We start from the raw sequence: 26,774 nt of genomic DNA on the forward strand, positions 1-26,774 counted from the left end.
CCCCCCACCCCCCCCCCCCCCCACCCCCCCCCCCCCCCACCCCCCCCCCCCCCCACCCCCCCCCCCCCCCACCCCCCCCCCCCCCCACCCCCCCCCCCCCCCACCCCCCCCCCCCCCCACCCCCCCCCCCCCCCACCCCCCCCCCCCCCCACCCCCCCCCCCCCCCACCCCCCCCCCCCCCCACCCCCCCCCCCCCCCACCCCCCCCCCCCCCCACCCCCCCCCCCCCCCACCCCCCCCCCCCCCCACCCCCCCCCCCCCCCACCCCCCCCCCCCCCCACCCCCCCCCCCCCCCACCCCCCCCCCCCCCCACCCCCCCCCCCCCCCACCCCCCCCCCCCCCCACCCCCCCCCCCCCCCACCCCCCCCCCCCCCCACCCCCCCCCCCCCCCACCCCCCCCCCCCCCCACCCCCCCCCCCCCCCACCCCCCCCCCCCCCCACCCCCCCCCCCCCCCACCCCCCCCCCCCCCCACCCCCCCCCCCCCCCACCCCCCCCCCCCCCCACCCCCCCCCCCCCCCACCCCCCCCCCCCCCCACCCCCCCCCCCCCCCACCCCCCCCCCCCCCCACCCCCCCCCCCCCCCACCCCCCCCCCCCCCCACCCCCCCCCCCCCCCACCCCCCCCCCCCCCCACCCCCCCCCCCCCCCACCCCCCCCCCCCCCCACCCCCCCCCCCCCCCACCCCCCCCCCCCCCCACCCCCCCCCCCCCCCACCCCCCCCCCCCCCCACCCCCCCCCCCCCCCACCCCCCCCCCCCCCCACCCCCCCCCCCCCCCACCCCCCCCCCCCCCCACCCCCCCCCCCCCCCACCCCCCCCCCCCCCCACCCCCCCCCCCCCCCACCCCCCCCCCCCAGTAGTCTAATCTAGAGGTGACCGTGGCATGGATCACAGTGGCCAGATAATAGAAGTGTACTTCTCTAGTATACCTTTTTAATCTAGGTTCTCGTTTAATATTCAGCCGCTGAAATCAAAAACATGCCATACCTTTTATGAAGGCCAACCCAAACATTAAGTATACTTCTGAGTTCTTAAGCACCTGCTATGAGTTCTGGAGAATTTGAAAGTTTGTTTGCACATTATTTTGATTGGCCTTAAAACCTAGGAAAGAACACTTGAGATTATGTGTGCGTTTGTTCCTAATTTGCAATGCCAAGGGATTTCTGGGTGTAATGGTGTGTGTGTGTGAGAGAGAGAGAGAGAGAGAGAGAGAGAGTTAAGCGTCATCGCACCCTGGTTGAGGAAAACATTGAGTAGCAGTACAACTAATTTCCACTAGGTGGAGATGTCGGTACATGGTAGCTAGCATCTGTTCTTATTACAAATCCTTGGAATCTGAGCAAGTCCTGCCTGTTGCGGGAGAGACTGGAAAGGATTTTCACTGAACCTGAGCCCACAGGCCCATAAGATTTAAATGGCACTCGTCTTTAAAGAGCTGGAACAAAGAAGAGGAGTTTGGATTTATATCCCCCTCTCTCTCCGGTAAGAAGACTCAAAAGGGCTTACAGTCTCCTTTCCCTCCCCCGCTCCCCCCACAACAAATGCACTGTGTGGTGGGTGGGGCTGAGGGAACTCCAAAGAACTGTGACTAGCCCAAGGTCACCCAGCTGGCACGTGTTGGAGTGCACAAGCTAATCTGGTTCCCCAATTAAGCTTCCACAGCTCAAGTGGCAGAGCAGGGAATTAAACCCAGTTCTCCAGATTAGAGTGCTCCTACTTTTAACCACTACACCATGCTGGCTCTCGAAGAAGCATTCCACAAAACGTGGAAGAAGTGTCCCACCAAACATCTGGACCCTGTTTGGGTGCATTGCAGGGAAACCTTGTCACTGGAGCGTGCCTGGGCTATGTACCATATGGCAGCCGCGCGCATGAATTATAGCCAATTTGCACTTATGCAACGAGGGCATTTCTTTTGCCCTGGGGTGGAGGATGGGGCATATCACTATTATGGTCTGGAATGGCAAGGCAAGGTTTGGCAAGGAATACTGCATTCAGGTTTGAAGAAGAAGAGTTTGGATTTATATCCCCGCTTTCTCTCCTGTAGGAGCCTCAAAAGGGCTCACAATCTCCTTGCCCTTCCCCCGCACAACAAACACCCTGTGAGGTAGGTGGGGCTGAGAGAGCTCCGAGAAGCTGTGACTAGCCCAAGGTCACCCAGCTGGCATGTGTGGGAGTGTACAGGCTAATCCGAATTCCCCAGATAAGCCTCCACAGCTCAGGCGGCAGAGCTGGGAATCAAACCTGGTTCCTCCAGATTAGATACACGAGCTCTTAACCTCCTACGCCACTGCTGCTCCCTGGGACCTTGGATTAAAAACAAACTGTGCAATGCTCACCACAGCTATTGGCTTGTACAGCAGTTCTGAATGCAGAGGAGAAACGCACTCTAATTTCTCCTCTCTGCCCTCTCAACCCCCAAATCTCCATTTTGATTTCTTCTCCTTTGATGTGACTCTGGAAGTCTGATCTCTTTCCACACTCTGCATCTGCTGTATACAGTACTTATAAGTCAGTTTCAGGTAAGTAGCCATTTTGGTTTGCAGTAGAAGAGCAAGATTCAAAACCTGTAGCCAGCAACAGCTCTCCTTCAGTTGCTAGGATTTGGGGCAGGGGAAAAGGATTCTGCTTGCATAGATTCTGGCTTACAACCAGTGTGGTGGAGTGGTTAAGAGCAGGTGCAGTCTAATCTGGAGAACCGGGTTTGATTCCCCACTCTGCCATTCCCATTTGAGCTATGGAGGCTTATATGGTGAACTAGATTAGCTTGTGCACTCCCACACACGCCAGCTGGGTGACCTTGGGCTAGTCACAGTTCTTCAGAGCTCTCTCAGCCCCACCCACCTGACAGGGTGTTTGTTGGGAAGGGGGGGGAAAGGAGATTGTAAGCCCCTTTGAGTCTCTTTACAGGAGAGAAAGGGGGGTATAAATCTAAACTCTTCTTCTTCTCCCCCCTTTCTTTTGGTCTGGCAAATAAATGATCCCATCCTCTACCCTTCCCCGGTATCAGAGGCTTCAAACAGGCCTCGCATTGCTGCCTGGAGCAAGATTCCGTGCCACCTGTGCTGAGTTGTGTGCTAAGTAACCCTTGAAAAGTACAGCTGGTACTTAGTCTGCAAATTGTTGGACCAGGACTCCAGTTCAAATAAAAAAATCCCACAAGCAAATCCCACGGGCCCTGCCTGTCCTTTCTCTCACCCAGAACCCTCGGAGTTTTGTATTAGCAAAGGCCTTCGCGGCCAGAATCAACTGTGTGGTCTTGATCTGGTAGCTTCCCTCTGCCACCCAGCCTGGAAAACCTACAACAGCCTTGAAGCTTCCTTGGTTGTGGTTTGGGGGAGGTAATATCCAAGTAAATCCAATGCACCGGCTTTGCTGGGGTTCATTTCTAACGAGGAGGGATGAACGTAGCTTGGCTATTCTGATCTGAAAGCAGCTGGGATATGTCGGCTTCTCTTTTTATCTAGAAGAAGACGACGTTTGGATTTATATCCCCCCATTTCTCTCCCGCAAGGAGACTCAAAGGGGCTTACGATCTTCTTTCCCACCACCCACCACCCCCACAAACACCCTGTGAGATGGGTGGGGCTGAAAGATCTCCAAAGAACTGTGACTAGCCCAAGGTCACCCAGCTGGCGTATGTTGGGGTGCACAAGCGAATCTGATTCCCCAGATAAGCCTCCACAGCTCATGTGGCAGAGCGAGGAATCAAACCCGGTTCCCCAGATTAGAATGCACCTGCTCTTAACCACGACACCACGCTCGCTGTAAGCCAGAATCCAGGTAAACAGGATCCTTTTCCCCCACCCGAAGTCGTAGCAACTGCAGGAGAGTTGTGCTGGTTCCCCTGTCGTCTTCCCTTCCTCCCATTTCCCTTCCTCACATTGTTATAAAGTGATAGCATCAGCCAAACCAAGCAGTGTCATGGGATAAGGGCCTACCGCTGCTCGCCAAATGTCAAGGCGAAGCCAGCTAATTCATCACGGCCCTTCAGGAAAGCCAAGGCGGGTGTTTGTCTTTTCCGCAGAAAACATTAATCCCAAAACCGTGCCAGTCCACCAACTGATTTCTCTCCGGCCTGATGATGGATCAGCTGGTGACGAAGGATATGGTGGGGATCCGAGGGGGACGCTGTGCTTCGCTGAGCGATGGCATCTCGGCTGTTATGCTGTCGTTGCGATCAACCAGCTCTATTTTGGGATGCTTGGAACATCTTGTAAATCTCTGGGATGAGCAGAGCCATAAACGTGGGCATCTGTCTCTCTTTCACACACACACACACACACACACACACACACACACCCACCCACCCACCCCAAACTATAGCATGACTGGTGGGACAGCCGATCACTGGGTGTTATGGAGCTTCGAGATGAAAGTCAGAAGTTCCAGTTGCATTTTCTCCTGACGAAACATCAGGAGAAAATGCAACTGGAACACGGCCATACAGCCCAGAAACCCCACAACACCCCAGTGATTCCAGCTGATTCCAGCTGAGGGCAAAAGGGAAACGGTGTCATCTTCAAGTCACGCTAAGGGGGTTGCATACTACAGTCTTATTTCCTGCTGTGTTGAGAGAGAACAAAGGCATCATGGCATTCATTTTGTTAAAACAGCGAGGGAGGCGTGAACTCCAGTGCCAAGTCCCTTAAAATGCAGCTGGAGCAGCAGTGGCGTAGGAGGTTAAGAGCTTGTGAATCTAATCTGGAGGAACCGGGTTTGATTCCCAGCTCTGCCGTCTGAGCCGTGGAGGCTTATCTGGGGAATTCAGATTAGCCTGTGCACTCCCACACACGCCAGCTGGGTGACCTTGGGCTAGTCACAGTTCTTCGGAGCTCTCTCAGCCCCACCCACCTCACAGGGTGTTTGTTGTGAGGGGGGAAGGGCAAGGAGATTGTAAGCCCCTTTGAGTCTCCTGCAGGAGAGAAAGGGGGGATATAAACCCACACTCTTCTTCTTCTTCTGGTCCCTCAAGGAGTGGATATGCGCAAGTATGTAGAACAGATGGGCTTTCAAAAACTAAAAAAATTTAAAACTACGAAATCAGTTCAGGAATGCCATTTCAGGAAGGGGCAGTGTGGGGGAGGGGGGAAGACAGGAAGTATTGATACATCAGATTTGGGGCTTTTCAGGTGTGTGGCTCTGTTTCCAGGTGGAGCCAGATCTCTTCCCACCAATTTGTGAGGGAAGGCCAAGATTTGGAGCAAGTGGAGCCACTTGGCTACGGGAGCGCTCTATTCCTGTTTCCAGTCACGCTCCCTTGACTCCCAGTGAATGCTGTCTAAAGGAGTGTGTGCTTCATCCTTCCTAGACATATGCTTAAAAGTAAGCAGCGACACTTGAAATGGAAACCGACAGGTTACAGATTTAAAGGCTTGGAGTTTGATTGTTTTTTCTTCAAGTCAAAAGGGGAGGGTGGAAAAAATGCACCACCGGCAGCACACTCAGAGGTGGGATCCAGCAGATTCTCACAGGTCCCTGAGAGTAGGTTACTAATTATGTGTGTGTGCCGAGAGGGGGTTACTAATTGGTGATTTTGCCACGTGATTTCTGCCTTAGTTACGCCCCTCCTACTCCTCAGCAGTAGCGCGCGGAACTTGAAGCAGTCTAGCAGGAGGTGCACCGGTGTGCGTGGCAGCTCATGGGCGCCTGCGCGCATTAAGCGGGCAGCTCCCCGCCTAAGGACTCACGAGCGTGCTGCTGCCCTTTAAGCCACAGCCTCCGGCCCCAGGAATGCCCCGCCTCTGGAATGCCTGGCCATGCCCCGCCATGCCCCGCCCAGCCCCATTGGCGCTACGCCACAGTTTGAATCCCACCACCATGGGACCCTGTTACTAAAATTTTTGGATCCCACCACTGAGCACACTGACTGAAAATGTGTTGCCAAACTTGTGCCAATGCACACCTCTGAACCAGGTAAGGAAACATCTTGGTATCTGTTCGCACTTCAGGTGGCTGAAACAAATTTGCAAACAAAGCTGACGCTAGTGTCCAGATTCATGGACTACGGGGAAAAGTAGGGGTGGGGGAATCACAGGAATGATAAATATGGAAATGGGGTGGAGAGAAAGCTCGGCTGGACTTTCAGAAAGAAACCGAACACTGAGTAAGGGGTCAGAGTGGAACAGGAAGTGTGTTGTGTTTACTGAGATATTGCGGGTTGGTTAAAATACTGAGGGAGGCATGTTTACTTGCGACCCTGGAAGGACTGCACGTGACTTATCTGTTTCTCTGGCACCAGCTGGTTCAAGGTGGGAACCAACTGCCAACCAAGGGTTGCCAATTCCGGATTTGGAAACACCTGGAGATTTGAGGGTGGACTTTAGGAAGGGGGTAGACCTTATTATAGCGCGGTGTCTTGCAGCCCACCTTCCAAAGCAGTTATTTTCTCCAAGAGAAGTGGAATAAACGCTATCAACAAACAAGGTCTGGCAATCGGTTTTAATTCAGGAGGATCTTCAGCCACCAACTGGACTTTGGCACCCCTATTCCAAGCACAAAATCTGGATCAAATCAAGCTGTGTAGACGAGATGAATTGTAACTGCAGGGGCCTCCAATCCTTACCTGGAAGTTGGCAGTCTTATTCCAAGCCTTGAGCATGGCTCTGGGGGCAGGACAGTTCACATGTTTATCTAAAAACAGATTGTATTCCACCGGGCGAGTGGCGCGGGCCTGCTAGAACGCTCCTTAAATTCCCTCTCGAGGTGTTTTGACATTTCCGTGGTGCTTTGAAACGGCAGGTGAGCCGTTCGTTGAAAGGCTTACATTTAATGTGCTAGTTTGTTGTGTGACCGCACAGGTGAGAAGAGAGGCATGGCCCCGTTGACGAGAGCACCCGATTCTCCGTTAACCTTTCTTTTATGGGGGCTCAGCAATTCGCCGGCTGGCCTTTTGTTGCTTAGAGCTTGGAAACGGCGATTGAATCCAGGTGGAAAGAGTCTGCCGAGGCGGAGGTGAAGGCGGACTCGCTTGGGACAACAATGAAGCGATTAGCCAATTTAGCTTTGCAGGGTGAACTGCGCTTTACGGAGGCGAAGGACGGGTTGGAGGTAAATGAGGATTTTTGTAAGCGGGTTTTAATTGTTAGGTTGGCCCAGGATGGTCTTTTTGCTTTGATGGATCAGGTGTGTTTACTGAGCTGCTAGATCAAAGCCAGATTTGCAAAACTGTCCATTGATCAGAAACCAGGTGATAAGCAGGTGCCAGCCAAATAAACAATAACCACAAGGGAGGGGGGAACTGATTTATCCGGTTGCAGAGAGTTCCCGTTGTAAGGAAGCATTACAGAACGTGAATTTCTACTTGTGTTCTGAAACGGTGCATACCAGAGGTGGGATCCAGCAGGTTCTCACAGGTTCCCGAGAGTAGGTTACTAATTATTTGTGTGTGCCGAGAGGGGGTTACTAATTGGAGATTTTGCCATGTGATTTTAGCCTTAGTTACGCCCCTCCTCTCAGCAGTAGCGCGCAGAACTTGAAGCAGTCTAGCAGGAGGTGCACCGGCGTGCGTGGCAGCCTGCACCTGCGTGCATTTGTTTCCCGCCCAAGGACTGGCACAGAAGCTGCGTCCTTGCCACAGCCCCGCCCTGAAATGCCCCGTCCCCGGAATGCCTGGCCCCGCCCCCGTCGTGCCCCGCCCAGCCCCATTGGCGCTACTCCACAGTTTGAATCCCACCACCATGGGAACTGTTACTAAAATTTTTGGATCCCACCACTGGTGCATACCATTCTACCGCCATATTCTGCACATGTGCAAAGCAGCATCCAGCCTGGTCATAGAGTTTCCAATTCTGAGGTGGGAAATTTCTGGATATTCAGGGATGGAGCCTGGGGAGGTGAGGTATAATGCCACAGGGCCGACACTCCAAAGTACCGTTGAAGGCTTTCATGGCCGGATTCAACTGGTTCTGGTGGGTTTTCCGGGTTGTGACCACCAGACCACCATGACCACCAGACCACGGCCACCACAACCCGGAAAACCCACCAGAACCACTCCAAAGTACCCTTCCTCTCCCCACAACACTTATGAGGTAGGTGGGGCTGAGTTTTGAGAGAACTGTGACTGGCCCAAGGTCACCCAGCAGGAATGTAGGAGTGCGGAAACACACCTGGTTCACCAGATTAGAATCCACCTGCTCTTAACCACTGCACCACGCTGGCTAAGCTTCGGTTTGTTTTGCCTCGGTGCCCTCTGCTCGTACTGCAAAGGTATCTCTTACCAGAGAGAATTACCAACGTTATAGGTCAAAATCAGGACTTTGCGTTTCACGTGAACCTAACTGGGCATCTTGGTGGTACCAGCAACGCAGAGCAAGGACTGTATTGGGGAAACTAATGACCTTTTGGGGAATCCAAATCCACCATTTATAACCTCCTCATTGACGAACGCCTACAAAACCCGTGAGCATATCCAGGCATTCCTTAAAAATTTCCGAGCTAAGCAAAGAAACCTGAAATTTCTTCCTTTTCCTTTTTTTTTAAAAAGAGCAATCTATGGTGCCATTTGTTGGACGGGTGATGGGCTTGCATTTTCTGTCTGGAGAACAAATGAGGCCTTTGGGGTTTTGCCAATTTTGGAAAGAGCTGCCCGCTTGCAGCCAAGGGGCTGGTGATGAATTCATCTTCGGGGCTGAGCGCACCCTGCCCTATCTGTGCAAGCTGGCCCTGTAATACGTTACGGTTTTAATTTGTTAAATGCTGATACGCAGCATTTACCTTGTGTGACCTACCAGGAAAGTGCACCTCTAATTTATCTTAGTCAAGGCATTCCCCCTCTCCCCCACCCACCCAAGCTCACTTCCAAAATGGTGTTTGATTAATAGTAGGCAACTTGGTGGACTTGTGATTTTCTGGCTAGTTGTTACGAAGCACAGGGGGTTGTTTTTCTCTGTCTCTTGTCGATTAGCTCTCTGCTCAGACTTTCAGGAATAAAAATTAAAATCTTCTCTATGTATGTTCCGAAGAATAGATCATCAGCTTCTGTATTCTCACATGACAATATGTTCTGCAAATGTAACCTCTACCTGTGGGTTCTGTGGGGCAGAACTTGGAATGAGTTTGCAACAACAATTTTTTTAAAAACAAAATGGTTTACTTTCTTAACATACAACATTAAACATCAACATTTAACATCACACTTCAAGGTCCTGTTCAGGTTGCACTTCAAGTCCTTCTAGTTACAGTCTTCTGATATTGCCAAGTCCATTTCTTCTTGCAAGTGGGTTGGCTCCTGAAGACTCCAAGGGCTTGGTGAACAGGATTCAACATGGTGAAGGTTTCCAGGAGAATTCTCACCCATTACAACCGCAAAAAGAAACCCTGAAACAATAAACTCCAACATTTACAACATAGCAAAAATAAACAACTACCTTCCCAGTAGTTCCCAACAACATTGCAGTTACCTTAACAAGGTATTAAGGGCTTATACAAATCAAGGTCTTGTCTCCTCCAACTACATGAGGTCTGCAGCCTCTTGCTGCTTTGAGTCTCCACCCCTTACTGGGTCAACCCATTCTGAGCATGGGGGTTACACAAACACAAATCTACAAGCCAGAACAACTGGATCCTCTTTTAGTATGACTGGCACGGTTTAATGCATTGTTCAACAGCATGCTTTATGGTGATTTCATGGAAGCTATGAATCGGCCCTCAGCTGCTTTTTCCAGTAGCCACTTGCTGGTTGATTTTTTTAAAATGAAAGGCATGGGAGGAGCTAGGTCCCCCAAAAAAACCCTGACCTGGAAAGTCCCAGATGGATGGCCCAATACTGTCAGATCTTGGGAGCTAAGCAGTGGTTGGGCAGCAGACTTCTCTGGATTTGATTCCCCACTCCTCCACCTGAGTGGTGGAGGCTTCTCTGGTGAACCAAGTTTGTTTCCACACTCCTACATTCCTGCGGGGTGACCTTGGGCTAGTCACAGTTCTCTCAGAACTCTCTCAGCCCCTCCTCTCTCACAAGGTGTCTGTTGTGGGGAGAAGAAGGGAAAGAAGAAGAAGGGAAGTTTGGATTCATATCCACCCTTTCTCTCCTGGGCTGACAATCTCCTTTCCCTTCCCCCCTCACAACAAACACCCTGTGAGGTGGGTGGGGCTGACAGCTCCGAGAAGCTGTGACTAGCCCAAGGTCACCCAGCTGGCGTGTGTGGGAGTGCACAGGCTAATCGGAATTCCCCAGATAAGCCTCCACAGCTCAAGTGGCAGAGCAGGGAATCAAACCCGGTTCCTCCAGATTAGAATGCACCTGCTCTTAACCGCCACTGCTGCTACAAGGACCACCTTGAGTCTCCTTACAGGAGAGAAAGGTGGGGTATAAATCCAAACTCCTCTTCCCTTTCTCCTTCTTCTAAACCACTTTCCTTAACTGAATGACCCAGGGGAGAATTTTTTTTAGCCTATTGGGGAAACCTCTGTTTGTTTCTGACCTAAACTGGAGGTTTAATTTTGCTGTCATGGCTCACATCCTTGTCACAGAGGCTTGAATCTTTGTTTTGCGGCACTGAAAACAAGAGATTGTGTGGATTTGATGGAGCGAGGTATGTGCTGGCTTAATTCCCTACCCGGAATTCAGCCACTGTTTTCTCGAAGTCATATGAGCTGGTTCACACACACACACACACCCCATCCCCGCACACAATTCAGGTGTCAAATTCAGCTCTCAATCAGAAAAAGTTTTGAGGGGGGGGCGGCGCGCAACCCATTTTGCATCCCAGCCTGCCACAATAGCTATGCCGGTCCTCGGAACAGGGATACGGTTTCCCAGCTTCCTCTTAAAACAGGAGCAATCAATTTTACAGCACATAAATTATCAGTTCCTGTCACCAGACTGAAGGGGTTTATGAAGGTTTACTTTCTTTCGATTGCATTGTTGGGAAACGTAGCTTGGATTATTACTCCTTCCTGATTTGGTATGACAGATGCCCGCCTGCCTGAGACGAAATCTGAATTTGAATTGAGCTGCATAAGGCGATATCTTTCTTTTTATTTGTACTGTTCGGAGGGGTTTGGTTTGTAGTGAAGAGAAGTCTTCTAACTATGGGAAAGGAATGGAATCCCAGAACTGATGTCACGTCAGGACATTTCTGAGGTGGGACAAGGGAGGTAGTCAGTGGTGGGATCCAAATATTTTAGTAACAGGTTCCCATGGTGGTGGGATTCAAACAGTGGCATAGCGCCAATGGGGGTGGGCGGGGCATGATGGGGGCGTGGCCTGGCATTCTGGGGGCGGGGCATTAATAATTTCTCTGTTACTGTAAAAAACTCTTACTGTTAAAAAAAAAGTTCCTAATTTCCAGCTGGTATCTTTCTGTCCGTAATTTAAACTCATCATAGCAAGTCCTATCGTCTACTGCCAACAGACACAACTACTTCTCCTCTAATTGACTGCCTGTCAAATACTTAATACTTTCAAATAATTTTGTTTCTAGAAATCAAAAGAAGGATACTTATCTTAAACAAGGAACTTTACCATATTTCTAAAACATGTTTTTAAAACAGCCCAACAGGGAGAATTATCCCGTTTTCTACCTTCGCTAACCAGCCACATCGGAAACAACAGGACTTCATGATTTTTGGACCTAATGGAATTTCTAACGGAAAAGCAGACCCAATTAGTAACCCCCTCTCGGCACACACAAATAATTAGTAACCCACTCTCGGGAAATGGTGAGAACCTGCTGGATCCCACCTCTGGAGGTAGTTGCATATGCTTGTAGTGGTTGCTGGGTCCAGGAGCCATTACAGGCATAAGGAGGCTTCTCTATGTCTGGTATTCTTTGTAGGAGAATCAACCCTACTGCATATTAATTAAAAATGTGAGAAAGATTTAATGATGTCATAAGGTCCAGGGGTGTAGAAAAAGTTGCATATGAAGAAAGGATTTTTTTTTTTTGTTTTAAAAAGGTTTTGTCTCGTTACTGGACATTTTTACCATAGAGCTCCTAGGGAACTCCTAGAGTGACCTGGAAATCACAAAGGGTTTCTCTAGGAGTCACCAAAAACTCTATTGTAAAAACCTCTTCCAGTAGACAAGGCCACATTTTTCATTTTTAGATTTTCTTCCAGAACCCTGACCTTCCCCACAACCCTTTCACTATTTGCCCATAACTGCCTAGTAGCAACCCTACATTAAAATTGTTTAACAGAGAAAACAAAAGTAGGTTTCCCACAATTGCAGAGGAAAGCGACACCCTTGAAAATCCTTGACATCAATTATTTTAGTTGCAGTTCCGCTTGGTATTGCACTACTAGTTGTACATATGATGCTATCTAGTTGTACAGATGATGCTATCAGGCTGGTGGTCCATCTAGCTTAGTATTGTGTATTCTGAGAGGCAGAACACTTCATGGATCCTTTAACTGGCTATACCAGGGATTGAATCTGGGAGCATCAACGTCAGCACCAGCAGGTTGAGATCAATCCTCCATGAGATTGCCCGGTAGTGGAAAGTTGGGTCAAGTCACAACTGAGTTTCGATGACCCCCACAGGACTTTCAAGGCAAGAGAAGAACAAAAGTGGTTTTCCGCTGTGTAGCAACCCTGAAAGTTGTCGCCGGTCTCCCATCCAAGTACTACCAAGGCTGAACCCTGCTTAAGAATATAAGAACATAAGAACAAGCCAGCTGGATCAGACCAGAGTCCATCTAGTCCAGCTCTCTGCTACTCACAGTGGCCCACCAGGTGCCTTTGGGAGCTCACATGCAGGAGGTGAAAGCAATGGCCTTCTGCTGCTGCTGCTCCCAAGCACCTGGTCTGCTCAGGTATTTGCAACCTCAGATCAAAGAGGATCAAGATTGGTAGCCATAGATCGACTTCTCCTCCATAAATCTGTCCAAGCCCTTTTTAAAGCTATACAGGTTAGTGGCCATCACCACCTCCTGTGGCAGCATATTCCAAACACCAATCACACGTTGCGTGGAGAAATGTTTCCTTTTATTAGTCCTAATTCTTCCCCCCAGCATTTTCAATGGATGCCCCCTTAGCTTCTGAGAGCTGATAAGATAGGGCCAGCCTCTGCCATCTGGGCCAGGACAAACGTCCAGTCCTCTTTGAAAGCTGGTAGCCATCACTATAGCTGGTGGCAGTACATCCCACAAATCAATTCTACATTGTTCACTTCTGGAACCCCAGGTGACAGGAAGTTTTTACGGCTGCAAATTCAGACAGTAATTGGATTTCCATTGTGGGGAACAGGATGCATGATTAGCGGGACCCCCAGTCTGATCCCTCAGGGATGATCTGATGCGTAAAAATGACTTTCATCTGCTGAAGAACTAGGTCAGTGATGGCGAGAACGAGTGCCCAAATTGCAACCCAAAACCCACTTGTTTATCGCAAAGTGCCAACACGGCAATTTAACGTGAATACTGAGGTTTTAGTTTAGAAAAAAAGGTTGGCTCCGAGGCATGCGTTACTCGGGAGTAAGCTTGGTGGTAGTCGGTAGCTTTCCTTTGAAGCAATAGTGCAACTCTTCCAACGGGTGAATCATGACCCTAGGAGGGTTTACTCAGAAGCAAGCCCCATTGCCAGCAACTGAGCTTACTCCCTGGTAAAGAATCGCACTTTAGTTCTTTGCATGAAAATCAGTGGGGTTTAACAGTGCTTAACAGGGTTACCTACCCTGTTTCCCCTAATATAAGACATCCCCGAAAAATAAGACATAGTAGAGGTTTTGCTGAAGTGCGAAATATAAGGCATCCCCCGAAAGTAAGACATAGCAAAGTTTTTGTTTGGAAGCATGCCCGACGAACAGAACACAGAAAAATAAGACATCTCCTGAAAATAAGACATAGCGCATCTTTGGGAGCAAAAATTAATATAAGACACTGTCTTATATTCGGGGAAACACGCTACACTGCTTCCCCAAAACTAGGTCTGAGGTTTAATGCTAATAATTGAGCCCAGGGGTCCAGGCCAGCCTAGATGTATATGTGGGGGGGGGGGTGAGGCCGACTCTGTTTGCGTGTGCCCAAAGAGAGGGCTCTGAGTGCCACCTCTGGCACCCGTGCCATAGGTTCGCCACCCCTGAACTAGGTCCAGCAGGGATATGCACGGTCTGTAAGGGAGAGAGAGAAAGAGAGATCTCCCCCCTTTACTGTTCCAGAAAAAAAAAGCTAATTCTGAAAGTGAGCTTTATGTTATTGATTACTTCTCACATCCAAAGCTTCAGACTTGGGCAGTCTGTTCCCGTTGCTTTTCTGCTTGCCGAGGCTATCTAAATCCTTCCCCAGCCGGGGAAGGAAATATTGCGCAGCAGGTTTAGACTAGCCGTCCGAGGTCATTAGAAGTGCAGGCCAAAAGAACACACTTGGCCCCATCGCCGTGGGCATGAAGAACGGATCAATAACTCATTGATTTAAATTAAAATGTCTCCCATTGCAAGACGCCTCTGAAAGTTTCATAGCTACCGTCGCGCCTCTTCCAGCCGAGAGCAGAAATCCATGGATCCTGTAAAAGATGGGTTGCTCAGGTTTGCTGGGAAATGAACATTCGTTTGGCCTCTAGTGGACCGCTTCCGGAGCCCTTTCTGTGCTTTGGTAGTTTTTGGGTGATGAATGGAAAACAAAGTTCACAAGGTGAACTTCAGTGTCTACTTGCTCGTAGATCACGTATCAAATATGTTATGGTCAATATATCTGACTCTACTAAGTCATTAAGAAGAGGAGGAGGAGGAGGAGGAGGCGGCGTTTGGATTTATATCCCCCTTTCTCTCCTGTAGGAGACTCAAAGGGGCTGACAATCTCCTTGCCCTTCCCCCCTCACAACAAACACCCTGTGAGGTAGGTGGGGCTGAGAGAGCTCCGAGAAGCTGTAACTAGCCCAAGGTCACCCAGCTGGCGTGTGTGGGAGTGTACAGGCTAATCTGAATTCCCCAGATAAACCTCCACAGCTCAAGCGGCAGAGCGGGGAATCAAACCCGGTTCCTCCAGGTTAGAATGCACCTGCTCTTAACCACTACGCCACTGCTGCTCCGTTAAGAGCCACTGCTGCTCCTTTAAGAGCAAATGTACAAAATCAGGAGAGTGTGTGTCCTTTCTATACTACAACAACATCATTTGTTTTTGGACTTATATAAAACATACTGGGCGGTAAATAAGATTGTATGGATTGATATCAGTTCTGTGTGTGTGCGGTTATTTATTGACCTCTGAAGACGATCCAGTGGGATCGAAATGTATCAGGTCTTTTTGTGCTGCATTGTGGGATATTTTCTATATGATCCCAACACTTGAGGCTTAGTGGTTATTTGTGATATATTTTGTGATACTGGGAAATTTTACGCGTTTTTAGATGTGGGTGTATATTTTCTATTTAGATTTTTACGTATAGTCTTTTATTTTTCAGAGTGAAGCACAGTGCAATAAAAGGTATATTTAATATATTTTAATAAATTCTTATTTGTCTGCTCAACCTCTTTGGTTCCTAGTATGTGATCGGCCCAAGGTCACTCAGTGAGCTTCTGTGTCAGAGCAGGGATTCAAACTTCAGCTCCCAGCTCTTAAGAAGAGAAGAAGAAGAGTTTGGATTTATATCCCCCCTTTCTCTCCTGCAGGAGACTCAAAAGGGCTTACAATCTCCTTGCCCTTCCCCCCTCAAAACAAACAGCCTGTGAGGTAGGTGGGGCTGAGAGAGCTCCGAGAAGCTGTGACTAGCCCAAGGTCACCCAGCTGGCGTGTGTGAATACTAGTATTCTCCACCTAAGATTTAAAGAGAACATCTCAGAGTTTTAAATTTGGGACTTCAAGTATTTGATATACTTTTTAGAAGAGATTTTTTTTTTTTTAAATGCAGAAGGAGCATGTCCAAGTTCGAAAATTAGCTAGTGCCCCCTCACGGTAGTGCTCCAAACCACACCCACCATACTTAAAATATTCTATGACTCGTCCTTAAAGGACCCTGCAAAACAAACATCCTTTTAGGTGCTGCAACTGAAACCAGAAGTGGCTGAACAGGGAATGGGAGGGACTTGCCGTTGCCAACTGGCCCGGAGAAAAATGTCCCTTTAACAGAGGGTGCATGTGTGAAAGGACAGCTTAAGCTGTTCACGGCACGGAGGGTAAATAGCATCACTTGTTAAAATATATCCTATTAAGCTTCTTTTAAAGGAACAGGACATTTTCTCTCCAGGCCAGCTGGCAACCCTAACTGTTATTGATTTAAAGAAGGTGTTGCTTGAAAGCAGGTAAAAGCTTCTGAATTTAAAAATACTCGTTCTTATTCAGCTACCACTAATGGGGCACTGGCCATTTGCAGACCAAAGACACGCGGATACTTGGCCTTGGGGCACGGTCTCTAGAAGTTTGTTAAAAGGAAAGCATTGATTTTTCTGTTTTGTTGAAATGCAGGCTAGAAATATAGCAAGGGAGGTTCGCTATAAGCCTGGAACTGCCCTGGAGTTGCATCAGCTCAGAGGGGTCATATCCGGCCCTCGTAACACCCCTTAACTGGCTGGTGGCCATCTTGTGCCTCATCAGAGTCACTAGTTGTTATTCATCTATACAGCTTGGCTGCAAATGAATTTTCTTTCCAGTTCCTTCAGGTGTGTGGGGGAAATCGCGCCCTCTCCAGCTCATTTGCAAGAGAGAGACACCCCCCCCCCCCGCCCCCAAAAGCAAACCTGATTACCTGCGGCTGTCCTCATTCATCTTTAAAATTAGTTCCTTGACTGTTTGCTAATGACCATAAATGTGTTCGCTAATACAGATACTTCTAATTAGCTTGCAATAATAGATTGGAATGACTTTAGGGTTTCATTCCCTCCCCCTTCCTTTGCTCTTTTGAAAGTCAATATTAGCACAGTATTCCTGCTTTGGCTTTCAGAGAAATGTGCGGATTCCCCCCCCCCCATCCCCCCATCCCACCTGTCACCTAGGTGTAACCCCCATGCCCAGAATGGGTTGGCCCAGAATGGGTTGGCCCAGTAAGGGGGTGGAGACTCGGAGCAGCAGAGAGGCTGCAAGAGCTCTTTTGCAGAAGAAACAAGGCTACCAGACTCGGACCTTGATTTCTATAAGCCCTTAACACCTTGTTAAGGTAATTTCAATATTGTTGGGAACTACTGGGAAGGTAGTTGTTGTTTTTGCTATGTTGTAAATGTTGGAATTTATTGTTTCAGGGTTTCTTTTGTGGTTGTAATGGGTGAGAGTTCTCCTGGAGACCTTCATCATGTTGCAACCTGTTCATCAAGCCCTTGGAGTCTTCAGGAGCCAGCCAACTTGCAAAGAAGATTTGGACTTGGCAATATCAGTAGACTGTAAATAGAAGGACTTGAAATGCAACCTGAACAGGACCTTGAATTGTAACGTTAAATGTTGATGTTTAATGTTAATTGTAAAGAGAAGTAAACCATTTTGTTGTTTAAATTTGGTTCTTTGCAACTCATTCCAGGTTCTGCCCCACAGAACCCACAGAAGGAGGTTACATAGGCATAATAATTTTTTTGAGCCATGATTTTAAACTGAGTTATTTTGTCTTGCAATATCCCAAAGGGTACAATCTCTGGCTCAGTCTGCGGCCCTTTCCGCACAACCCAAATAAAACGTTTTTGAGGCGGGGAATAAAATGTTTCCTCTGAGGAGTTCCGCATGGTTTTTAGCCCCAAACGCTTTATTTCCAGCCTCAAAACGTTTTATATGCATCCTACAGTGTTTCCCCACTTACCTGCTGCTGCGCGCTACTCTCCCCAAGTAGCATGCGGTCCCCCGGCACTCCCCACTACAGGGGCGGTGACAATGCAGCCGCCCCAACGCTGACGCTGTCGCGCCCCCTCAGCGTGTGACATTCCTGGCGCTCCTCGAAACGGTGCCTTTTGGTGACCCCGCGCAGAGCACGGGGTTGTGGGGAAGCCCGGGAGCGCGCCAGAAATGACGCGCACTGGGAGTAGCGCGCAGCAACCACTCACTTAGGTAAGTGGGGAAACGACCAGAGATTTTAGCTATTCTTTTTGTGAGAACTTTTACAAAACGTTTTCACTTGCTGTGGGAATGTCTTAAAAACCTTTCCAACCTCTCACTGCAGTCCCTGGACTTCCTCCTCGGCACCATTTTTTGAGCTTGCTCCGTCATCTTGCACAGTTTATTTTTGTCAGGTTTTTAAAACTGTTGTGGAGTTATATCTTTGAAGCTACAACTACACGACCCTAGGAGACTCTTCTGATGAGGCTTTGAAGCATCGGAGCGACGAATCCGCCGCAAACTTGAAATAAAATGGAAGAATCACAAAATGGCCGCAAGGAAGCATTTCAAGAGAGCAAGTGTGAACAGACGGGGGATTGAAAACGTTTTGCAAATGTTTTGCAAAACATTTTTCAGTGACTTGTGTGGAAGTGGCCTGCATTGGCATCTGGGGTTTTTGTTTGGAACAACTTCCCAAAAGTTTGTGACCAAAGGCCTTTCTCTTGGTCAAATATTGCAGAATATACATTTAATTTTATTTAGATGAGTATGAACAGTGCCTGTATTCCACCATTCTGTATTCCACCATACAGGCAACAGTGCCTGTATTCCACCTACCTCACAGGGTGTTTGTTGTGAGGGGGGAAGGGCAAGGAGATTGTAAGTCCCTTTGAGTCTCCTACAGGAGAGAAAGGGGGGATATAAATCCAAACTCTTCTTCTTCATTCCACTCGGCCTCTGTTGAAGCCTTCCTCCAGCCTAAGAAACCTTCCTCAAATTCAATTTCAGAGGGTATCCTGTTCAGGATAAAGATGACAGGAGATTGGTGAATTCATCCGCCATTTCCTTGACTGTCTTTGTTCTAGAATGCTTCCCATGGGTCCTAGTAGGAGGTTAAGAGCTCGTGTATCTAATCTGGAGGAACCGGGTTTGATTCCCCGCTCTGCCGCCTGAGCTGTGGAGGCTTATCTGGGGAATTCAGATTAGCCTGTGCACTCCCACACACGCCAGCTGGGTGACCTTGGGCTAGTCACAGCTTCTCGGAGCTCTCTCAGCCCCACCCACCTCACAGGGTGTTTGTTGTGAGGGGGGAAGGACAAGGAGATTGTCAGCCCCTTTGAGTCTTCTATAGGAGAGAAAGGGGGGATATAAATCCAAACTCCTCCTCCTCCTCCTCCTCCTCTTCTTCTTCTTCTTCTTCTTCTTCTTCTTCTTCTTCTTCTTCTTCTACTACTACTACTACTACTACTACTACTACTACTACTACTACTACTACTTTGGGGGCAGAAGTAGGTAGGCACCAGGACCCAATTGGAGCATCCTAGAACAAAGACGGATGGTGGATGAATTCACCAATCTCCGGTCACCTTTATCCTGAACAGGTCATGGCTGTGTTGATCTGCATTAGAACAGTTAGATTAGAGTCTGGGAGCACCTTAGAAACCAAACAGATTTTTGGAGAATAAGCTTTCGAGAACCCTTAAATCCTGAGAATCTTGTATCTACCCTGTTTCCCCGAATATAAGACATCCCCTGAAAATAAGACGTACTAGAGGTTTTGCTGAAGTGCAAAATATAAGGCATCCCCCGAAAGTAAGACGTAGCAAAGTTTTTGTTTGGAAGCATGCCCGACGAACAGAACACAGAAAAATAAGACATCCCCTGAAAATAAGACATAGCACATCTTTGGGAGCAAAAATTAATATAAGACACTGTCTTATATTCGGGGAAACACGGTAACTGTCCTCCAATTTAAGCATTTCTTGCAGAAGAGTGACTTAAGTCAGTTGCGTGGTGGGTGGGTGAATGTCCGACCCCACCCCCCCTCCGAATCAAAGAAGGCTGGAATTTTGTTCCTAGTTTCCTATTTGCATTTCCTACTAGGTCCTTATTCACAGTTATATCTTCTGCTCTTCCTACTCCTCTCTCCATGGTACAGATCAGATGTTCGACTGTCCAAGTCTGGGAACAGATCTCTTCATTTGCCCCCCTCCCCCCGTCTAGTATTTTGAAAAGGGAGGAAATAAAATCTCTCTATCCCCTTGTTTCGCACCGTATTGTCTCGTTTCCCATAAAACAAAATCCGGGAACAAATCGCCCTGCTTGCATTCCTCGAGAACAATCAGATCATTAAAAAAACGTCTTGCAAAATTCTTCGTGTCGCTTAATAAATTTTGCAGGGCTTTGGCATGTTTGCTGTACCAGAGCACCGGGCCAGGGCCTATCAGATTGTTCAGCCACGGACCTGCTGCACGCCATCTGGCTTGTTCGCTCAGGCCTGATCTGTCAATCTTTTGTTTATTTTTTGCTCCTTTGCTGGATAACGGTTACGGGGTGGGAACAGCTTGTAACGGCTTTGAAAACATTTTTTGTGTGCATCACGTTCTGTTAACCGCTCCCTTTGCCATATGTAGTCATTTCTACAAACGGGGCCGCTGCCCAGTTCTATGCGCTGAGCACCAGGAACCGGCAGCAGAATTCCTCAGAGGCTGGATACAGCATTTTCCCAGTGGGGAAATACCAAGGCATGTGGGGATTTTGTTTTAGGGGAAACCAGAGGGCACGGCATGGAACAATAGGACTGATATAACTTTTTATTCTCTTCCTGAATACTGTATTTTGGGGGTGCCAAAAATGGGAAATAGAAACAGGACTAACTACAATGAAGTGTATATTCCTACATCAGTGATGGCGAACCTTTTCGACATTGAGTGCCCAAATTGCAAACCAAAACCCACTTATTTATCGCAAAGTGCCAATACGGCAATTTAACCTGAATACTGAGGTTTTAGTATAGAGAAAAACAGTTGGCTCCAAGGCGCGCATTACTCGGGAGTAAGCTTGGTGGTAGTCGGCGGCTTTGCTTTGAAGCAACTGGGCAACTCTTCCAATGGGTGAATCACAACCCTAGGAGGGTTTACTCAGAAGCAAGCCCCATTGCCAGCAACTGAGCTTACTCCCAGGTAAAGGATCACACTTTAGTTCTTTGCATGAAAATCAGTGGGGTTTAACAGCCCTTAACATGGTTACCTACACTGCTTCCCCAAAACTAGGTCTTAGGTTTAATGCTAATAATCGAGCCCAGGACCCCAAGCCAGCCTAGATGTGGGGGGGGGCACTCTGCGAGTGCCCACAGAGAGGGCTCTGAGTGCCACCTCTGGCACCCGTGCCATAGATTTGCCACCACTGTCCTACATGGTGCTTGTCGGGCTCATGGCCAATGGGTGTACTCACGGCCGCTGGTATAGTGGTTAAGAGCAGGTGGATTCTAATCTGGAGAACTGGGTTTGGTTCCTCACTGCTCCACCTGAGTGGCAGAGGCTTATCTGGTGAACCAGATGTGTCTCCACACTCCTACATTCCTGCTGGGTGACCTTGGGCCAGTCACAGTTCTCTCAGAACTCTCTCAGCCCCACCTACCTCACAAGGTGTCTGTTGGGGGAAGAGGAAGGGAAAGGTGCTTGTAAGCCACCTTGAGTCTCCTTACAGGAGAGAAAGGTGGGGTATAAATCCAAACTCCTCCTCTTCCTCCTTCCTAGAATTTTGAATGATCTCCACCAAGATCAGTTCTGCAGAAGAAAATGACGGTTTCAGGGGGCAGACTTTATGGCATCACATCTCTGCTGAGCTCCCTCCCGTTACCCAAACTCCACCCCCAAATCTCCAGGAATTCCCCCACTATGAGTTTGCAACCATAGACGGGAGCAGTACCGACAGGTTCCTTTTTTCCAGGCATCTGGCTGGCCATTATGGAGATAGGCTCTTGGACTAAATGGACCATTGGTCCAATCTAGCAGGCATTTTCTCATGAGTTGTAATTGTGGGAAGTATCATCATCTTTTCAAAGCTCAGGTGGAACAGGGTGGACCTCACCTGGTGCTAGATCAGGATGATGAAAGCCCTTGGTGAACTTGCAAAGGGGAAGAGCTGCATAATTGGTGTCAGCACCAAAAAGGCCTTTCCCCCCATCCTCCTAATCCCAGAGAGTAGGAAGAAAGCTGTAATTGCCAGGCAGATACCTGTGGTCTCACTTGCTGAACTTCAGAGGAAAAACATTATCATGGGTAGTGGTGGGATCCAACAATTTTAGTAACAGGTTCCCATGGTGGTGGGATTCAAACTGTGGCGTAGTGCCAATGGGGCTGGGTGGGGCACAACGGGGGTGGGGCATTCTGGGGGGGGGGCATTCCTGGGCAGGGCTGTGGCAAGGACACAGCCACTGCACCGGTCCTTGGGCGGGAAACGAATGCATGCAGACGCAGGCTGCCACGCACGCCGGTGCACCTCCTGCTAGACTGCTTCAAGTTCTGTGCACTACTGCTGAGAGGAGGGGCGTAACTAAGGCCAAAATCACGTGGCAAAATCACCCATTAGTAACCCCCTCTCGGCACACACAAATAATGAGTAACCTACTCTCGGGAACCTGTGAGAACCTGCTGGATCCCACCTCTGATCATGGGTTAGCGTGGTGTAGTGGTTAAGAGCGATGGACTCTGATCTGGAGAACCAGGTTTGATTCCCCACTCCTCCCCATGACCAGCTTACTCTTATCTGGTAAACTAGGTTTGTTTCCCTGCTCTTTCACACGTAGCCTGCTGGGTGACCTTGGGCCAGTCGCAGTTCTCTCCAACCTCTCTCAGCTCCACCTACCTCACAACCAGGTGTCTGTTGTCGGGACAGGAAGGGAAGGAGTTTGTAAGCCACCTTGAGACTCCTTCCGGTTGAGAAAAAGAAGGGCATGAAAACCCACTCTTCTTCTTTGCTTGGGAGACGAGGATTTTGCCCCTGCAAGGCTCAAGCATTTGAAAATTAGAATTGTTTGCATTCCTTTCATGGTGGAAATTGGAATATTTAGTCGTGCCAAGAGCTGCTCACACAAGGCCTTGTTAGAGGAACGGGCCTTGCCAAAGGTAGTTTTCCGGTGCCTGGTGTATTCATTAATTGGCACTCCAGTTGCTGCTCTTCTCGCGTCTTCATCACCGAAATCTGGTGGCTCTGTCAGATGCTCTTGTTAACCGAGCTTCATCCCCAAAGCTTTTCGAAGGCGCTCTCCCGGAATGCAAAGCATGCATTCCTTTTGAAGACATTTTCTGAGTCAAACGATTCACTTGTGATCTTGGCGAGGGCGGCGGGGTGGGGGGTGGGGTGGGAAGGGGGGAGGAAACCCAGCATCTTTCTATCCATATTAATGAACTGCATGTTCTATTTAGCTAGGATAAGTGAGAGATTAGGCCAAGGGTTGCTAAGAAATAGCAATCAGAATTGAGGGGGTTTTTTTTTAAGCTGAGAGGAAACAGTTGAAGTGGTAGGGTGAAAGAACAATGGGGTTTAGTCCAGGTCAAGTGTTTATTTATTAAATTTCTAGACCGCTCCTCCCTTTTCGGGCTCGGGGTTTAACAACATGAGTTGAAAGTTGTAGGGAGCCTCTGAGGTTTCCGGGTTGTATGGCTTCTATAGGTATTGCTACTGATGCTTGCATCTGTGGCTGGCCTCTTCAGAGGATCTGATAGATACCAGCCACAGATGCAGGCGAAACGTCAGGAGAGAATGCTGCTAGAACACGGCCATACAGCCCGGAAACCACACAGCACCCCAGTGATTCCGGCCATGAAAGCCTTCGACAATACAACGTGATAGTCATTTGGGAGGACATCCAAAATGGTAAAAGGTCTGGAATCCATGCCCCACGAGGAGAGACTTAGGGAGCTGGGGATGTTTAGTTTGGCGAAGAGAAGGTTAAGAGGTGACCTGATAGCCATGTTTAGATATTTGAAGGGAAGTCATGTTGGTGAGAGAGCAAGCTTGTTTTCTGCGGCTCCAGAGACTAGGACCAGGAGTAATGGGTTCAAAAGGAAGGAAAAGAGATTCCACTAAACATCAGGAAAACTTCCTGACAGTCAGGGCTGTTTGACAGTGGAATGCACTACCTTGGAGTGTGGTGGAGTCTCCTCCTTTGGAGGTTTTTAAAGAGAGGCTGGATGGCCATCTGTCAGGAGTGCTTTGATTGTGTGTTCCTGCATGGCAGGGGACTGGATGACCCTTGGGGTGTCTTCCAACTCTATGATTCCAGATAACACAAAACCAGCGACAAACATCTAAAATGGTCTAACCTTATGATATGAAACTAACAAAATGAATGTGGTAACACAATTATACTGTACTCAGCATTCGTATAACAACAAGCTTGGATTCAGGCGGGACTCAGTCCGTCGGCCTCAGCAGCTCCACCTACAATACAGTTTGAAAAAACCCATAAATAGATAATTAAAAAGCAGAGCCCAGAGAAAGGGGCGGCCCAAGGTTCTCACAATACTAGAACCAGGGGGCATACATTGAAAATGCTGGGGAGAAGAATTAGGACTAATAAAAGGAAACACTTCTTCACGCAACGTGTGATTGGTGTTTGAAATATGCTGCCACAGGAGGTGGTGATGGCCACTCACCTGGATAGCTTTAAAAGGGGCTTGGACAGATTTATGGAGGAGAAGTCCATCTATGGCTCCCAATCTTGATCCTCCTTGATCTGAGATTGCAAATGCCTTAGCAGACCAGGTGCTCAGGAGCAGCAGCAGCAGAAGGCCATTGCTTTCACCTCCTGCACGTGAGCTCCCAAAGGCACCTGGTGGGCCACTGCGAGTAGCAGAGTGCTGGACTAGATGGACTCTGGCCTGATCCAGCTGGCTTGTTCTTATGTTCTTATGTTCTTAAGGTGGTAAAAAATGCTGACTCAACCATATGCCTATGTCAATCTTGTTCACTGGAGATGCCTGGAATTGAACCTGCGACCTTGTGCAAGCCTATCAGGGACTCTGCCTCTGAATTATGGCCACTGTTCACTGTGGCCACCCAGATTATTTGATGAGCGAGTGGGGACTTCGAACCCAGCTCTCCTCTGGCCAGATCTGACAGCCCCTTCTGTCCTAATCATTACACCTCACTGGCAGGGGGTGGGGAGGTGGGGGGTATGCAACACTCCTCCACACAATATAAAGTTGTACCCGGTGGTGGGATGCAAAAATTTTAGTAACAGGTTCCCATGGTGGTGGGATTCAAACAGTGGCATAGCACCAATGGGGCTGGGTGAGGCACGATGGGGGCGGGGCATTAATAATTGTTACTGTAAAAAACTCTTACTGTAAAAAAAAGTTCCTAATTTCCAGCTGGTATCTTTCTGTCCATAATTTAAACTAATTATAGCAAGTCCTATCGTCTGCTGCCAACAGAAACAACTACTTCTCCTCTGATTGACTGCCTGTCAAATACTTAGTACTTTCAAATACTTAATTTTGTTTCTAGAAATCAAAAGAAGGATACTTTCTTTAAATAAGGAACTTGACCATATTGCTAAAACATGTTTTAAAAACAGCCCAACAGGGAGAATGATCCCGTTTTCTACCTTCGCTAACCAGCCACATAGGAAACAACAGGACTTTATGATTTTTGGACCTAATGGAATTTCTAACGGAAAAGTGAACCCAATTAGTAACCCCCTCTCGGCACACACAAATAATCAGTAACCCACTCTTGGAAACTGGTGAGAACCTGCTGGATCCCACCTCTGTGCCTATGTCAGTCTTGTTCACTAGAGATGCCTTGTACAAGCCTATCAGGGACTCTGCCTCTGAAGTCACCACTCTCTCATTAAATAATCTGGGTGGCCAGTGGCCACAGTGAACAGTGGCCACCCAGATTATTTAATGAGCGAGTGGTGGAGAACCCAGCTCTCCTCTGGTCAGATCTGACAGCCCCTTCTGTCCTAATCATTACACCTCACTGGCAGGGGGTGGGGAGGTGGGGGGGGTATGCAACACTCCTCCACACAATATAAAGTTGTACCCCTGGGTTTGTGGTCAACAAAACAGGCAACAAGAAGCCGTTGCTGTTCCCAGCTCCCCCACAAGCACTTGTGCATGATAGGTAAGATGGCAAATGAGATGCCGTTGCCGTTCCAGCGGCAAAGCCATTTCGCACATTACATAGGGGCAGAGGTGGGATCCAGCAGGTTCTCACAGATTCCCGAGAGTAGGTTACTAATTATTGGTGTGTGCCGAGAGGGGGTTACTAATGGGTGATTTTGCCACTTGATTTTTGCCTTAGTTACGCCCCTCCTCTCAGCAGTGGCGTGCAGAACTCGAAGCAGTCTAGCAGGAGGTGCACTGGCGTGCGTGGCAGCCTGCGCCTGCGTGCATTCGTTTCTCACCCAAGGACCGGCGCAGCGGCTGCGTCCTTGCCACAGCCCCGCCCAGGAATGCCCCGCCCAGGAATGCCTGGCCACGCCCCCATTGTGCCCCGTCCACCCCCATTGGCGCTACGCCACAGTTTGAATCCCACCACCATGGGAACCTGTTACTACAATTTTTGGATCCCACCACTGCATAGGGGCAAACCTGGGTTTTGCTGTTAAGTGTACACTGGGGAGGCCCTTTATTTATTTAAATTTTTGTATCCTGACTCTCCTTGTGGCTGAAGGCATTATCATTTAAAGCAGCACAATTTAAAAGGTCAGCCAGTCACACTTCAGGGATCTATTTGTTTACTTATTTCATTTACCCAGGGGTATACATGGCTGCAAAAAAAACCATGCTTATTGCTTTTGCACCTGGCCTTTCTTAAAAGCACACCCTCAAATTGTCTCCGGCGTATACCTAAAAGTGTAATGTGTGAAGTGTCCTCGAGAAGCAGGAAATGAATTCTTGAACATCAGCCTTGTCATCTTTATGACACAATCACTTACAGTAAAAGCAATCCTATTAGTCATCTCCTCTGGATACTTGCTGGCACTGGAGGACTGTCGGAAGCAGAGAATTAGACCTCCGAGCTGGCTCATCACTCAGTTCAGGAAGCGATTTCTGAGCTTCAGCAAATGGTTGTGTTTTGACAGGGTGAGAG

The sequence above is a fragment of the Sphaerodactylus townsendi genome, linkage group LG13, assembly GCF_021028975.2.
Source record: "Sphaerodactylus townsendi isolate TG3544 linkage group LG13, MPM_Stown_v2.3, whole genome shotgun sequence".
In the NCBI taxonomy this organism is placed as follows: Eukaryota; Metazoa; Chordata; class Lepidosauria; order Squamata; family Sphaerodactylidae; genus Sphaerodactylus; species Sphaerodactylus townsendi.